The sequence below is a fragment of the Ochlerotatus camptorhynchus genome, unplaced genomic scaffold (genome assembly GCF_037179485.1).
Source record: "Ochlerotatus camptorhynchus isolate MF236.1 unplaced genomic scaffold, CSIRO-AGI_Acam_v1.1 ptg000131l, whole genome shotgun sequence".
Lineage (NCBI taxonomy): Eukaryota > Metazoa > Arthropoda > Insecta > Diptera > Culicidae > Ochlerotatus > Ochlerotatus camptorhynchus.
The window spans coordinates 516,246-531,330 of NW_027040621.1; positions in this window are offsets into that span (position 1 = coordinate 516,246).

Sequence of the window (15,085 nt, forward strand, 5' to 3'; positions counted from 1 at the left end):
GGACAAAAAAATAACTCAAAACCTAAAAGGGCAGTCGAGTGCAGCTTTATACTTGTAGCATTTTCCGGACCCCCAGCAGGGTTCCCACCCTCCCGGGCGGAAGTCTGATATGTAGTTAAAAATGTGTGAGCTCATCCAACTGTCCCCGAAGTGCTCATCCGACCGACCGACCGTCGCGACGTCAGCCGTACGTCTGAGCTAGCTTCCAGCGGTCCCCAATAGGCATGCGCATTATCAGTCTCGAACACGTTAGTCAACGCCCACTCTTCGGTCTCCCACTGCAGCGGTGTGTGTGTGTATGGGAGAGAAAACTCAGTTGTGCTCACCACCGCTCACGCTCTCAATCGAACCGACACCTGTATTGGTGTACCATTTCCACGTAACCCACCCACTCGGACCATAACAGAGAACCACCCCGCTGCTGGGGGACAACGCGGTGACAGAGATTTAAAACCGCACTCTAACACCCCCTCCCCCCTTTCTTCCTCTCCTTTCGTCAACCATAAAAGCTTTTGAAGGGTGAAGAGATTGATTGAAATGTGATCGCTTGCTCTCGGCCAACACTGTTCCGAGGAAAACACGGGCTGGGGGGAGGTAGCGAAAAATTATCTGAACTGGAAAATCAATACTCTTGAAGTATATGTAGGTACACCTGCCCGCACCCGGAAGAGTCAACCCAAGAGTATTGATTCCTGATGGTGACGACGATGGAGAGCAACGTGCCTGCAATTAAACCGGAACGAACGGAGGACGACGTACGAATGGAGCCTTCGCTCTGGTGGGTTGTTGAGCCTGGTCGAAAGTGTGGAATTAAAGTGATTTAAATTTTCCGGGAAAACACCTCGACACTGGTGCCAATCGTCAGCGGCAACTGCTGCTTGTTGAATGTCAGCCGTGGGACACTGGTTGGTTGAATGGGAGGTTTGAATTCGGAAATAGAAGAAAGGCTTATTTTTTCGTTGAAATATTTTGATATGAGGATTATGATAGTTTATTGAGGATGATTGCTTTTGCTTTATCTCGTATTTGATTACGTTATAAATGGGACATTGAAAACCTTCTGTGCTACTGCCAAAGTCCACATCACATCACAGGTCTTGTCAGACATATACTAAGATTTTTTTTAAAATTGTATATTCATTTATTTATCAAGGCTCAAATGCGGAAGCTTAACGGAGCCGAAATTCATTTTTCTTAAAAATAGAGTTAGTACAAAAGGTGTCCGAATACTCGCGGCTTACTCGAGGTTACGGGCTACAATCTATTAAAAGGTAGAGAAGGGATCAAGGAGAAGGTACTCAAGGATGCGATTGATATATTTATCTCCACCGCCGTTTATTGGCTGTTTTTCGACGATTGACCATGGGAGATGCAGTGAGGTGACGGGAAAGTGCTCTTGATCTCTCTCGAGATGACTGGTGGTGATGGTTTACAAATGCAACGAAACATAAAAAGAGAGGCTTGGGAAGGGACAACGATGAGGAAACAGAAACTAAAATTGATACACGAAGAGACAAAACACTATCACACTCTCAAACGCTAGTAATTTTGTTTCAAAAGAGTATTCAACATTGGAATCATCAAAACAATAATGTTCCTCGTGGAGTCAGACACATTCTATATTTCGAGAATGCCATCTACAATTCCAGAAAACGTTAACATGGCTGCATGTTGTCCTGGCTGTGGAACTGGAATATCCGGAGCCTTGGAAGAAGCTGGAAGCCGCGGAAAGTCCCTATCAACAGCAAATGGTTTGAAACCCGGTGGAGGGGCTTTCGGAACATTACCGCTACTTCCTGGTTTCTTCAAGATGACTCGAGGTTCACTACGAGAGGCCTCATGAGGCTGTTGCGTGATAATTTTGGATCGCTTCCTAGGTGGGTCTTTGAAAACTAAATGGCTTTCCTCGCCAACATTAGGGTCAGATCCCTGATCATCAACCGAGAGAAGGTCGAAGGGGTTATTACAAGGAGGAACTCGGGAAGATGGAGTAACTGATCTTAGGATTTCCGCAAAGGAACGCTGCGCGCGAGCCTTCAAAGACCGCTTGGACAATCAGTGAGAGCATGCGGAATTTCCAAACAATAAGGACATTTTGGGGAGGCACGACAAGAACCCTCCGTATGTTTCTCCCCACATTGACCACAGCGTGGCTTGTTACCACAGAGAGGCCACAATGTGCCCTAGTCGCTTATACTTTGTGCAATTCATTACCTTTGGTACAAACAAGCGCACAGGTAATCAGATCATCCCTATCGTGACGTAATCTGGTAGTACTGACCCAGCGAAGGTCACACGAAACGAGTCCGAAAGCGTGTAAGTTTTCTTCGATCCAACTAGGGACACTGAATGCATTTGAATGCAGTCTAGTATTTTAATTTTCGGGCCACCAACCCCGCCTTTCAGGAAATCATCGCGATTTATACTCGCTTCGGTAACAACTCCCTCGATTTCAACTTCTTTACTCGGAATATACACTCGATATACCAACAAAAAATGCTCAAATACAACAATTTTGTTTGCCTGCACACGATCGCTAACGGTAACGCGAAATTTATTTGGTCTTACTTTCAAAATCTCTGTCACGACTGAAAAATGTTTAATCAGATCCTTTGAAATCTGATGAACATTCAAAGCCCTTTGTTTGCGTTGGAAGAAGACAACCCACGGGCCTTTCGAGTCTTCTGGGTAAGCCTTAGAGCGGAGGGTAGGTGATATTCTCGGGGGAACGAGTGGAGCAGGGGGCAATGGAGGAGCTGGTGGAGAAGGTGGCTGTCGAGATCGTTTAACCTTTGGATACGCTACGGTGTACTTATTGGTGGCTGACCCATCACCACCAGATGTATTCATCACAGTAACACAAGTGGTGACCATTGGCGTACCTAATGGGAGTGCCAAGGGGGCCAGGCCCCTCCAGGAATTTTAGGTGTTTTTATACACCGGTATTTTGTCTAGCACCTTTGAGGCAATTTTTCATGTTTATTGATTTTTATGAATGTCTGCTTTTCTTAAGGTGATTCGCTGTGACATCCTTATTCTCCGTAACCACTTCGAAACTTTAAGTGCACTCAAATCAGCTTCTGCGACACGTGCAACATTTAAATTGTTACTCCACGTTTGCTGCACTGCAGCATACATGAAGTAGTAATTTCAAACGAAATAGGGTACTGATTTCCGAGATTTGTGTAATTGAACATTCGAAGTGGAAGAGCATGTATAGCCTACGTGGCGGCCATTTGTGGACTCTACAAGGAATCACTTTAATGATCTAGACTAGAAGAAGCAATGTCGAGAAATAATATTAAATCGATAGCATTATAAGACGACTTCAGGTTCTACAAATTGGCCAAGAGTTCAGGGATTTTTCATTAACCTCAGGGAACAGGTAAAACTTTAAGGACTTCTAAGAAGATCAGGGAATATCTTTGGCATTAACTAAACTTAGTTGAAATTCTGGGAACTTCATAGAGCTTCAGAAAAATTCATAAAAATTCAGGGAGCTTTGGAAAAGTTCGGAAAACTGCGTAGAAGTGGGAACTCTATTTAAGTTTGAGGGCATCTTCTTAGCAGTGAAACATTTTTTAATTTCAGGGGACCCCGTTATTGTTCGGGGATCTCTTTATAATTTCTAGACACTTTATTGAAGCCTCATGAGCCTGGAAGCCTCATGATCCTGGAATAGTTCAGGAAATTACGTACAAGTTCAAGAAATTCCAAACAAACAGCAAACTTTGTAAAAGTTTTGGAAATTTCGTACCATAACACTTCATATAAGTGCAGGGAATTTTGTAGAAGATCTAAACATAGTTCAGCAATCTTCTAAGAACTTCAGGGATCCTCGTTTCAGTTTAGGGAGCTTCGTTGCAGTTTTCCAGAGATCATAGTTCAAAAAACCTCAGTGAACTTCTTGGAAGTTTTGGGATCTTCGTTACATTTCAAGGAACTTTCCAGATGTTCGCGAATATTTATAAATGATGGGGATCTTTCTAGAAGTTCCAAAATGTTCAGAAATCTTCGAAAAATTAGGAGGGATGAAAAAAAATTATTTAGGAATAAATTCAGAGAATTTCGTAGAAGTGAAGGAAATTTCGCAAAACTTAAGGGAGTTTTGTACAGTGAAACTCAGAGTGGTGCAAAACATACTTGTGTTGCTATCAAATACGGGAGCGTGCCTCTTATCTTTAATAGGAGAAAGATACAAAGGAGAGAGAGATTTCATACCTAGGTGAGAGCAGTTGGACTGCACTGGTGTTACTCGCACATAATACAATCGAGAAGTGCACTATGTGTTGATGGGAGTAGCACTTTTCAATCGCGAGAGACATGGTTTAGAGATTAACAGGAATGACGACGATAGGTTGGGCGCATAATAAAGACACTCATGTAAAATATGTTGGGGTGGCTGTATGGTTTTCAATAGTGTGACAACATACCAAATTATGTGCTTCTACTAATGTGGCCTTTTTTGTTATAAGGTCGATGTGTAATGCTCATTTAATTCTTGTCGTGTAGCTAGTTTAGGTCCTTGCGGTAAATAAAATAGCAGAGAACTTCAATCCATCTACCGAATGCCATTCGGTTTTATATGTGGTTTGACACAATTTCACTTATAATTATAAGGTTATCTGAGGCTCCGCTATTTACTTCACCTGCACACGTATTAGAAGTGTCGGATTAATCAACTTTCATGTAACTGATTAGTTTCCATAACAAAAGTTAGTATGGTTGCCAACATTTATTAACACTTCGAACACGATGCCTCCGGTAAAATGAGTAAAGTCAAACTTGCAATGTTTGAAAAATCTTCAGATAGACGAAGCTATTAGTAATGTTCCTTGGATATTTTTTCAAGACTTAAAGTTAATCATGTTCTGAAGATCTCCAACTGTTAGAAAGTACAAATTACGACTCTTATATATTCTTGCAAGACTGAAGGTTGATCAGAAAGTATTTAAAAGTATTCAAAATAATCGAATCTGATGGAATATTGAATGATAAATCTAGATTTTATGGACAAGAGTGATGCAAAATTTGAAATTTTCGCTCCACAATACTTAAACGATTCCAAATCGGATCCTGACTAACCTCTCAAAGTTTGAACCCATTTGGTGAGAGACTGAGATGGCACAAACCATTTGAAGTTTGTATGGGAATTACTATGGTAAAACCAAGATTTTTGTTCATATCTATCTAATAATTCACCATATCGGTTTGCTTTAAAAACTTTCAACTGTACTTGTAGGAAATTTTCCCAGCTACAACTTTGCACAAGACCACTTTTTTATGAAATGCAAGCATCGAAAGTTATCAATGGTTCAATGCGCTGATGTCTTATGATTATGCTCAATCCACTGCTCAGCAGGCAACATTGGTGTTTGTGGGGCGTTAAATAGGACACAAAAATCATGTCTACTATGTCACACTGCAAAATACAGTGTTGCCTACAGAGCAGCTGCTTGATCATGTCATAAGTTTACCAATCTCTTAAATAATTAATAACTTTTTCGTGTCTCGTGTTGCATAGAAACGATCTTCAGCAAAGTTGTAGCTGAAAAAAATTTCTATAAGAATGGCTATCAAACTGTTTCGCAGCTCAATATGGACAAAGTCTAGAAGGCTATTAACAAAAAGTTGAGATTTCCCATAGTAATTTACAAGTAAACTTCGAATGGCTTGTGCGAAGTCTGTTTCTAACCAAATGAGTTGTAACTTTCGGAGGCTAATCAGGACCCGATTTGAAACCATTTAAGCACTGTGGAGCGAAAAAGTCAAATTTTGCATCAGTCTAGTTGGTACATTTTCTATGAGGAAGTCTTAGCTATTTTGTCAAGAATTAGCACTCCATGGTAGCAGTGTTGGAAAAGTTCGCGATATTTCACGATGTTCACCAAGGGAAAAGTTCGCGAGTCATAGGGAACATTGATGAACTTTTCCATCACTGCATGGTAGTTTGGATAGTTTAGAGTATTTAAAAAATTGGTTTATTTATTGCTGAACAAAATTCAAATATTATCAAAAACGAACAATCATAAAAATTGAAGTTCATTCCTTTCGATTAGAATTGAAGTTAAATTTGGGACTTTAATCTTGATTTTATATCTAATTCCGTGATCTTAAAAGTTAATTAGTCCGAGGTATCGAAAAAAAAATCTGGACAAATGCTATATAGTTTTCTTTTCTCATCAAACGTTAGAATCTAGAAATTCGAAATCCGCTAGGTGTCTTAAAAATCTGAGGGAAATTGAATTATAACTGGAATTTTTTAATGACTGCGATTCCTGATTTTTCGTTTTAAAATCTTACTTTTATTGTTATTTTTATCACGAAGAATTGTTTTCTCGAAAAACTATGTAAGAATCAGAATATAGGTAAGTTTTCGGGAGATTCAAAGCTGGTCCATGATGTTGAAACTTTCGGATATTTGATATTTTTCTATATATAAGAAAATCTACTATTTTTCATGCATATTTTTTTGCTGGAGTATAATTATCAAAATTATTTTTTCATTTTTTTTGTAATAATTATTTATTATATATTTATGAAATTACATTCTAAGAAGGATCTGCAGTTTTATCTCTGTCTTAGAATTTTGATAATTCATCAAATTTCGGGATTTTTTATTTACATTTGAATTCGAAGAATTTATGCTTACAATCTGTGTCAGGGATACCTAGTTTTGGGATACAAAATTTTGAAAACATATGGGTTTGGGATCGCTCTTAAATGTAAGTAATTAATTTTATTTTAAAGTCAGAAATTTTGAAAATTATAAGTTGTAGAGATGTCTGCGATTCAATTGATTATTAAAAATAGAAGATCTAAAAAAATCTAGTTGCAAAATTAATGTAATTATATAATTCTGCCAATTATCTTACATGAGACTTTTTCTTAAGTTTGAGATTCATAAAACCCTTATGAGATAAAGATTGTATGTAATTCCATTACAAAATGCTTGAACAAATGATCATTACTTGTTCAAAATCTGTAAGCTTTTAATGCTTCCTCAAGCGTTGTTATGAAATAAATAAAATAAAATTCAATGTTTCTCCTTTAAAATAACAGTAAGCCTTGCCATAATAGATAATATTATTTGACGAAGTGGAAATGTATCGAACAGGAAAATAAAATTACAAATAGATTTTACGCCTTTTGATTGAATAGCAGGTCCAGTGTTTCTATTTAACCGTAGTTTAACAAAATTTAAAAAATGCTTATCGAATATCGGTTCCTCACCGATTTGATTTACAAAAGCTCACTGGAAGCACAAAAAAGAAAAGTTCCAAATGCACTCTTTAAAAGGAGACCAGCCACACCTGGTTGGGACGAAGAATGCACAAAATTGTATGTAGAAAAATCTGATGCTTTCAAAGCTTTTCGTAGACACAAAACCTCCACATACTTCGAGGAATATTCAAAGCTTGAGACAAAGCTGAAACAATTAATCAAAGCAAAAAAAACGCGGTTATTGGCGCAATTTCGTCGAGGGACTTTCACGAGAAACCTCAATGAACACCTTGTGGAGGGTGGCTCGCAACATGCGTAACCGCTCATCTTTCAATGAGAGTGAAGAATACTCCAACCGGTGGATATTCGATTTCGCTAAAAAGGTCTGTCCGGACTCAGTTCCAGCACAACATATTCTTCGAGAAGCGTCTCCGAGCGGCGGCTCTCTGGATAGACCATTCTCAATGCTGGATTTCTCTATGGCTCTTCTTTCATCGAACAACTCCTCACCGGGAAGCGATATGATTAAATTCAATCTTCTGAAAAATCTCCCAGATATCGCTAAAAGACGCTTGCTAGACTTATTCAATTCCTTACTAGAAAACAACATTGTACCGCCTGAATGGATACAGGTCAAAGTAATAGCCATTAAAAAACCTGGCAAACCAGCGTCTGACCATAACTCATACCGTCCGATTGCTATGCTTTCGTGCATTAGGAAATTGTTGGATAAAATGATCCTTCGGAGACTTGATCACTGGGTCGAATCAAATAAATTGCTATCAAATACACAGTTTGGGTTCCGCAAGAGCAAAGGAACAAACGATTGTCTAGCGCTGCTTTCCACAGATATTCAACTGGCCTTTGCGCACAAGGAGCAATTGGCTTCAGTATTCTTGGACATTAAGGGGGCTTTTGATTTAGTTTCCATTGAAATTCTGTCAGACAATCTGCACAGATGTGGACTTTCTGGAATTTTAAATAATTTCTTGTACAATTTGTTGTCAGAAAAGCAAATGAACTTTTCTCTTGGACAACTGACAACTTCCAGAATTAGTTACATGGGCCTGCCCCAAGGCTCATGTCTCAGCCCTCTTCTTTATAACTTTTATGTCAAAGATATCGACAACTGTTTGGCAGAACAATGCACGCTAAGACAACTTGCAGATGACGGTGTGGTTTCCGTAAGAGGTCCACATGCCGTGGACTTGCAAGGACCATTGCAAAATTCCTTAGATAACTTGTCTTCTTGGGCTATGAATCTAGGGATCGAATTCTCGCCTCAGAAAACTGGTAGTGTTTACTCGAAAGCGGTACCCAGCCCAAATGCAGCTTAATCTTTTGGGCAGAAACATTACCCGATCATTGTCTTTCAAGTACCTTGGGGTCTGGTTTGATTCAAAGTGCACTTGGAATGCCCATATTACGTATTTGAAGCAAAAATGTCAGCAGAGGATCAACTTTCTCCGTTCAATTTGCGGCACATGGTGGGGTGCTCATCCGGGAGACCTCATAACGCTTTATAAAACAACTATTCTCTCTGTTCTAGAGTACGGCTCTTTCTGCTTTCTCTCGGCAAGAAAAAGTCACCTAATAAAATTGGAACGAATTCAATATCGTTGTCTGCGTATTGCCCTTGGCTGTATGCACTCAACGCATAACATGAGTCTCGAGGTTCTGGCAGGAGTGACACCCCTCCAGAACCGTTTCTGGGAGCTCTCTCTCAGAATACTAATCAAATGCGGAGTGACAAACACACTTATAATTGCAAATTTTGAAGAAATTCTTGGGCTGAACACACAATCTCGATTTATGAGAATCTACCACCACTACATATCGTCGGATATGTGTCTTCCTTGTTATACTCCAGACCGTGTTCACTTCACCAATCGCAGTTCCTCAATTGAATATGATCTGACCATGAAACAAGCAACTCATGGGATTCCCGATCAACTTCGACCTATTATTATCCCACGTATTTTTACTGAAAAGTACCAACAAGTCAATTGCATGAAAAGATATTTTACAGACGGGTCCCGTCTCAATGGATCCACTGGCTTCGGTGGCTAGCGCCTTCCGCAAACTTCAGGAACCTTTGTTCCGTTTTTGTTGCTGAGCTGGCAGCAATCAACTTCGCATTGGGGATGATTTCCAACATGCCCACAGACCATTACTTCATCTTCTCGGATAGTCTCAGTTCGATTGAGGCTATTCGGTCGATGAAACAAGGTAGGCACTCATCTTATTTCCTTTCAAAGGTAAGGGAGCAGATGAGTGTACTGGTCGAAAGATCATATATGATTAGCTTTGTATGGGTTCCCTCACATTGCTCAATCCCAGGCAATGAGAAGGCGGACTCTCTCGCAAAGGTGGGCGCACAGGAAGGCGAATTATATGACAGGCAAATTTCACACGATGAATTTTACCATTTAGTGCGTCAGAGTACCCTTTCGAGTTGGCAAACCGATTGGGACACTGGAAATCTTGGACGGTGGTTACATTCAATTATTCCTAATGTTTCTTCGAGAGCGTGGTTTAAAGGCTTGGACTTAAGTCGTGACTTCATTCGCGTGATGAGTAGACTTATGTCCAACCACTACTCGCTAGATGCTCATCTCAATAGAATAAACCTCGTGGACAGCAACATCTGTCGGTGTGGAAACGGTTACGATGACATCGAACACGCAATTTGGCAATGTACGGATAATGACGCCGCCAGAGAGCGACTTTTGAATACCCTCGAGGCCAAGGAAGACAACCCTATGTTCCTATCAGAGACGTGTTGGCAACCCGTGATCTCTGCTATATGCAGTCCGTTTATGTGTCTTTTGTTTCTCTTTATTAGTTTTTGTTTGTCTGTCCCCCCGTCTCGATGGTTCTCATCGTCGCCCACTGGTCACCATAGCCGGTCGAACTCCAGACGAAGCTAGAACAGCACTACCATTCATACTGGCGACAACGCTCTGATGAGACAACGAAACCCTACCCCAAGCCCAAGCTCCTCCCCTGATCCTATCCTTCAACAATGTACCCCTCTAACCTCGAGTAAGCCACGAGTAATCAGCCCAACTCCTACTAGACATAGAATTAAGTGAATTTTGTTACAAACAGTGAACAATGAATTATCGGCTCCGTAAAGCTAACGCGATTGAGCCTTCCAAATAAACGAAATGGATAAAAAAAAGTCTATGCGAGCCCTTGTGGAACAATTTTTGAACTTTAAAAGCCTATTAGAACAAGTGCTGAAAACTGATAAAACAATTCCAGTTCTCGAGAGACTATTAGAGATTTATAGACGAGGCCTCGAGAGACTATTATTCACTATTAGCTTTTCAGAATTTGACCAAATCTCTACTCAAAACCAGTATTTGACCATTCCGGTGATCTTGAGGATCAAATCGTCAGGACCTGGGACGGGACTTCACAATCGGGTAGCGATTTCGAGCCAATTTGCTGTCAAATCCGAGCTAGTTGCGGATTGGTCGATTTGACAGTAGCAATCGTGTAATAAAAAGAACAGAGGGATCACATCAATCTGACCGACCGTGATGCCGGAATCAATGTTGACGTCAATGGCGTTGTCAATTGTTTATATTTGCCGAACGAAAACCTGGAAAATAGGGTCCACGGCGTGCTTTAAGCGATTGATATTCTTGTGTGTGTATGGTTGTTTTTATTGTGTTAAGCAAAAATGATGTACAAGATGCTAAACTGCGGTAGAAACTCCGAATCAAATTCAAATTAAAATAGAAACATCATTCTGCAATCATTGGTCAACTCCGTCAAACACCATGCACTAATTTTCGGCGGGCATTCATCAAAAACGTTAAGAATAGTGAGAAGCTGGATTGTCAAGTCCCGTCCAGGGTCAAGACTACTGGGACAAGTTAAATGTGCTAATCGAAAAAATCAAGTTCAAGTTCAGTGGCTTTATGGAACGAATCCAGAAAGAACGGATTTAGTGGGATAACCCAAGTAGCAAACTTCCGTCACAAAAAGTTGCTTAATTGTGACAGAATCTTCAGAATATTTGAATCTTTGAGTTTTTTTTTTGTTAATTACTTTATTTGCACAGGCTCAATCGAATAAAATTTACGGAGCCAAATTATCATTTCCGTTATACATTATTAATATCTTATATTTAAAGTTAAAGGAATACAACCGAATACTAGCGGTCTTCTCGAGGTTGGAAGAGATAGAAGGAGATTTTAAGGATGACTTATGATACAAAATTTTCACTATTTCTAAAACATGTACTTAATCCTATTCAACTTGATATCAGCAGTGTAATTATACTATTATTACAAAACAAACATTAAAGAAAACCACACACACACTCAAAATACAAACTAAACACAAGGTTAATTAAACTTAAAATCTAAGATTAATATTCTTCAAGAAAACATATATGAGTTTCATAAACTCCAGATCGCGTCCAGCCAAAACATCCTGAACTGGAACATTAGGTTGTCTACCTCAATGTGGTTTGAGCCATCAAAACGCTCGCGTAAGATACGGTGTTTCCTAGCGGATAATCAAGTTGGTGTTTGCTGATTCAAAGAATGGATTGGATAAACAGTGAGCTGTCCAAAGTTGGGCGTTGTTGAAATTGTGGTACTTGTACAACATTTTATATGAGTATCCAAGTGACCAAATAGCCACAAAGTATATGGGTTCAAAGTGAGGCAATGTACATAATATGGTAACTTGGGTATTTGAATAAAATTATTACTTATACTTATATAAAAAAACTAATCCTGGTTGTATCTCTTTTTCGTTTGCATGCATTTCGGGAGGTGAGCGAACATGATGAAGAAAAAGAAGACGGCTTTATCGCAGAGCCCCGTCTCGGAACGAGTGTATTGTTGATGGACCCGGTCTACGATTCAAGATTGGTTTCTATAATGATAAGTATCACGATCTTCATCGAAAAGTAGGGTATTATTGACAATAATCATAACAATCAACTCGTATATACATTGAAATACATACACACTTAATTCAGATCACCGAAGTCGGTTGGAATTTACCGGGTTTTTGAATAGCGGAAGAACTCGGTAAAATTTTCAAATGACCGTTACACGTGAGAAATCAAGAAAATTTATTAATTTTATTTTTCATCGATAAATGGGGTAAACTGAACAAGTTCTATACAAGTTCGGGATAATTTTTTAATAATTGGATTTTTCACTGATTTTTAAACTTTTACCGAACAGTTCTGTAGTTCAAAATTTACCGAACGACGGAGGCCTGGATTAGTGTGTATATAAAAGGGAAGAGACGGTCCAACAGGACACCCGATTTAAGCGATTTGGACGGGGAGAGTGGGAATGTCAACTCCCTGTTGATAACATTTCGTGGATAAAAGGCGGGCTCTTCTCCCCACTCATTGGGGCATCTTCCTGTTTGGGGGCTTGTCTTTTTGACCAATTGGCTGATCAAGTTGCTGGAAGGAGATTTTTTATTGTTCCGTAGATGCGTGTAGGCGACTTTGCCTATCGATCTACCCAATCCGTTTTTGGCCCTTCATACAGCGACATGTTGAGGACAATCAGAGGTTATTAAGCTTGATCAAGACAAACAGAGAAGAGAGCCCACTGCTGTCGGACTTAGTTTCCGTGCTACAATGGGTGGTTAACCACTATCATCATATCATCATCATCAAAACGCTCACGTAAGATACGTAAAATGGCAGCAAGAAAAAATCAACATTCTTACGCTTCCCTACAAATCACGTAGCATATAGTACTTTTTTGTAGAACTCTCAAACGTGCAAAAGATCATGCAATGATGATTAATTCTCAACGTTTAAGTTAAAATGAAGTGACAAGAGTATGTGTTACCCTAAAAGGACACTTTATAAGTCGAAAAAAAAAACAGAAAATATAAAATCCAAAAGCCGGAACGATAAAGCCAAATACGATGCAAATTTATACGAAAATGCCGTAAAAAGTGGTCACCCTGTTGGTCAACGAGCTAGCGGCATGTAAAAAGCGATTGGGGTGTGGTAATAAAACAAAAAAAAAGTACAAGCAGCGTTCGGTGAAAGTGATTAACCAAGCGTCAGCGATGTGACGATGGTTGGCCATTTGCACAGATGATGTCGTTTATGGGCTTTCCCCGGAGTCGGACGGTCGGTATCTATTTGCATCAGTGTTGTGACGAACCTCTCGTACCCTCTCTGTGACCTCCCGTGGAGCTGCCCGCGGGAAAATTCCTTGCCGAAGGAAACCACCCATATCAATAGGGGGAAAAGGAAAACAAGGCTAAAAAGGGTAACGAAATACAAGAAAATTTTTATTGCCTCGATCATGAATAAAAATTCCTGCTCCTTGATTATTTTCCTTGTAGTGTCATTAAATTTTTACGACCCCGGGGAGGACGGCTTGTTCTCGGACGCCAAAGAGCGCCCGAACATGTCTTTGATTTAGTGCTTTTCTTGTTCAATGTTTTCCCATTCCGGCTGCGTGGTTGTCCTTTTCCTGGTCATTTTTGTTTTCCTCTCCAGCAAGGTGTAGTGTGGTCAACTGCCCCACGTTGGTGGAGGGTTGAAGTTTTAATATGCAAAGTTTGTCTTTTCGTGATTAATTATGAAAATGTCGTGAACATGTCCCGGTTTGTGTGTCTTGAAGGATATGATTGGGGGCGTTGGGGGAAGTGAGACACGGTGACATAGCGCACCTCTATCATAATAAATCTTCATTCTGTGACACGCACTTCCTGGTGACAACCAATGTTACTCGATGGCAGGCTTTGTTGAGGTGGATGGATTGAATGAGGTTATAAAAATCTGTGCGATAATCAAATAACTCTCTCTGTAGTTCTTGGTATTATATTATATCATTTAAACCTGAATGGAGACGTTCAAATCTAGGTGAACACAACTGGAGTATAGCTTTGGATCCAGTTTTTCATCCAGTGGCTAATTGGTCGATCTTCAGGTTTAAAATTAGCGGGGTTCGTGATGCAGTGGTAAACGTGACTGCCTCTGGGTTCCTGGGTTGAATCCCAGTACCGTCGGGATGTTCTAAGGCATAAAATCTCTCATCACGCCTTCCTTCGGAATTGAAGTAAATCCGATAGTCCCCGGAAAACAAATTAAGGAAAAAAAAGTTTAAGATTCTCATAACTGTTTAGTTGTATTGCAGGAGCGAATGAAGAATCTGCGAAGAAGAATATAAAGAAGCCAGATGTCCTGTATTGCTTCACTTTTGAATACGACCAGGATCGACATTAATTTCTCTCGTCAAACCAAATTCGTCACGACAGTTACGACACATCTCCCATTCGTTGCTTCCGCTTCTTGCGATTCAAAAACACCCGATAAGACACAACGACGGTTGATGCGAGTTGAATTGTGTGACATATGGTGCAACAGAAGTCGCGGATGTGCACACTTTCTCAGCGAGAGACGACGACGACGACGACAATGACGGTGGTGATAAGCTACAAGGCGAGATACTAATAGGCATAAAATTAAATTTCAATGCTAATGACTTAACTTAACGGAAAACCAGTTCCTCTAAGTCTGGCGGAGGAAATGTGGACATATTGCATGTATGTGGAAAATGCGTATGTGACCCTTGTGGGCTTGTATTTTTTTATAGATAAAATCATCAATTGTATGTGTGTGAAATTTAAAAAAAAAACAAATGATCGAAAACACGGCCCATGAGAGTAACTCAAAATTGCAAAAAGGGGTTACTTAGTGCATGAGTTAGTTTTTCCTCTTCTTCTTCTTATTATTATTCGCATTTCAAGCTTATTGATTATTACACATTAGCTTAATGCGTGCTCTCAACTTAGTGTTCTAGATGCTCTTCCACAGTTATTAATTGAGAGCTGTACCATTTTTGCATTA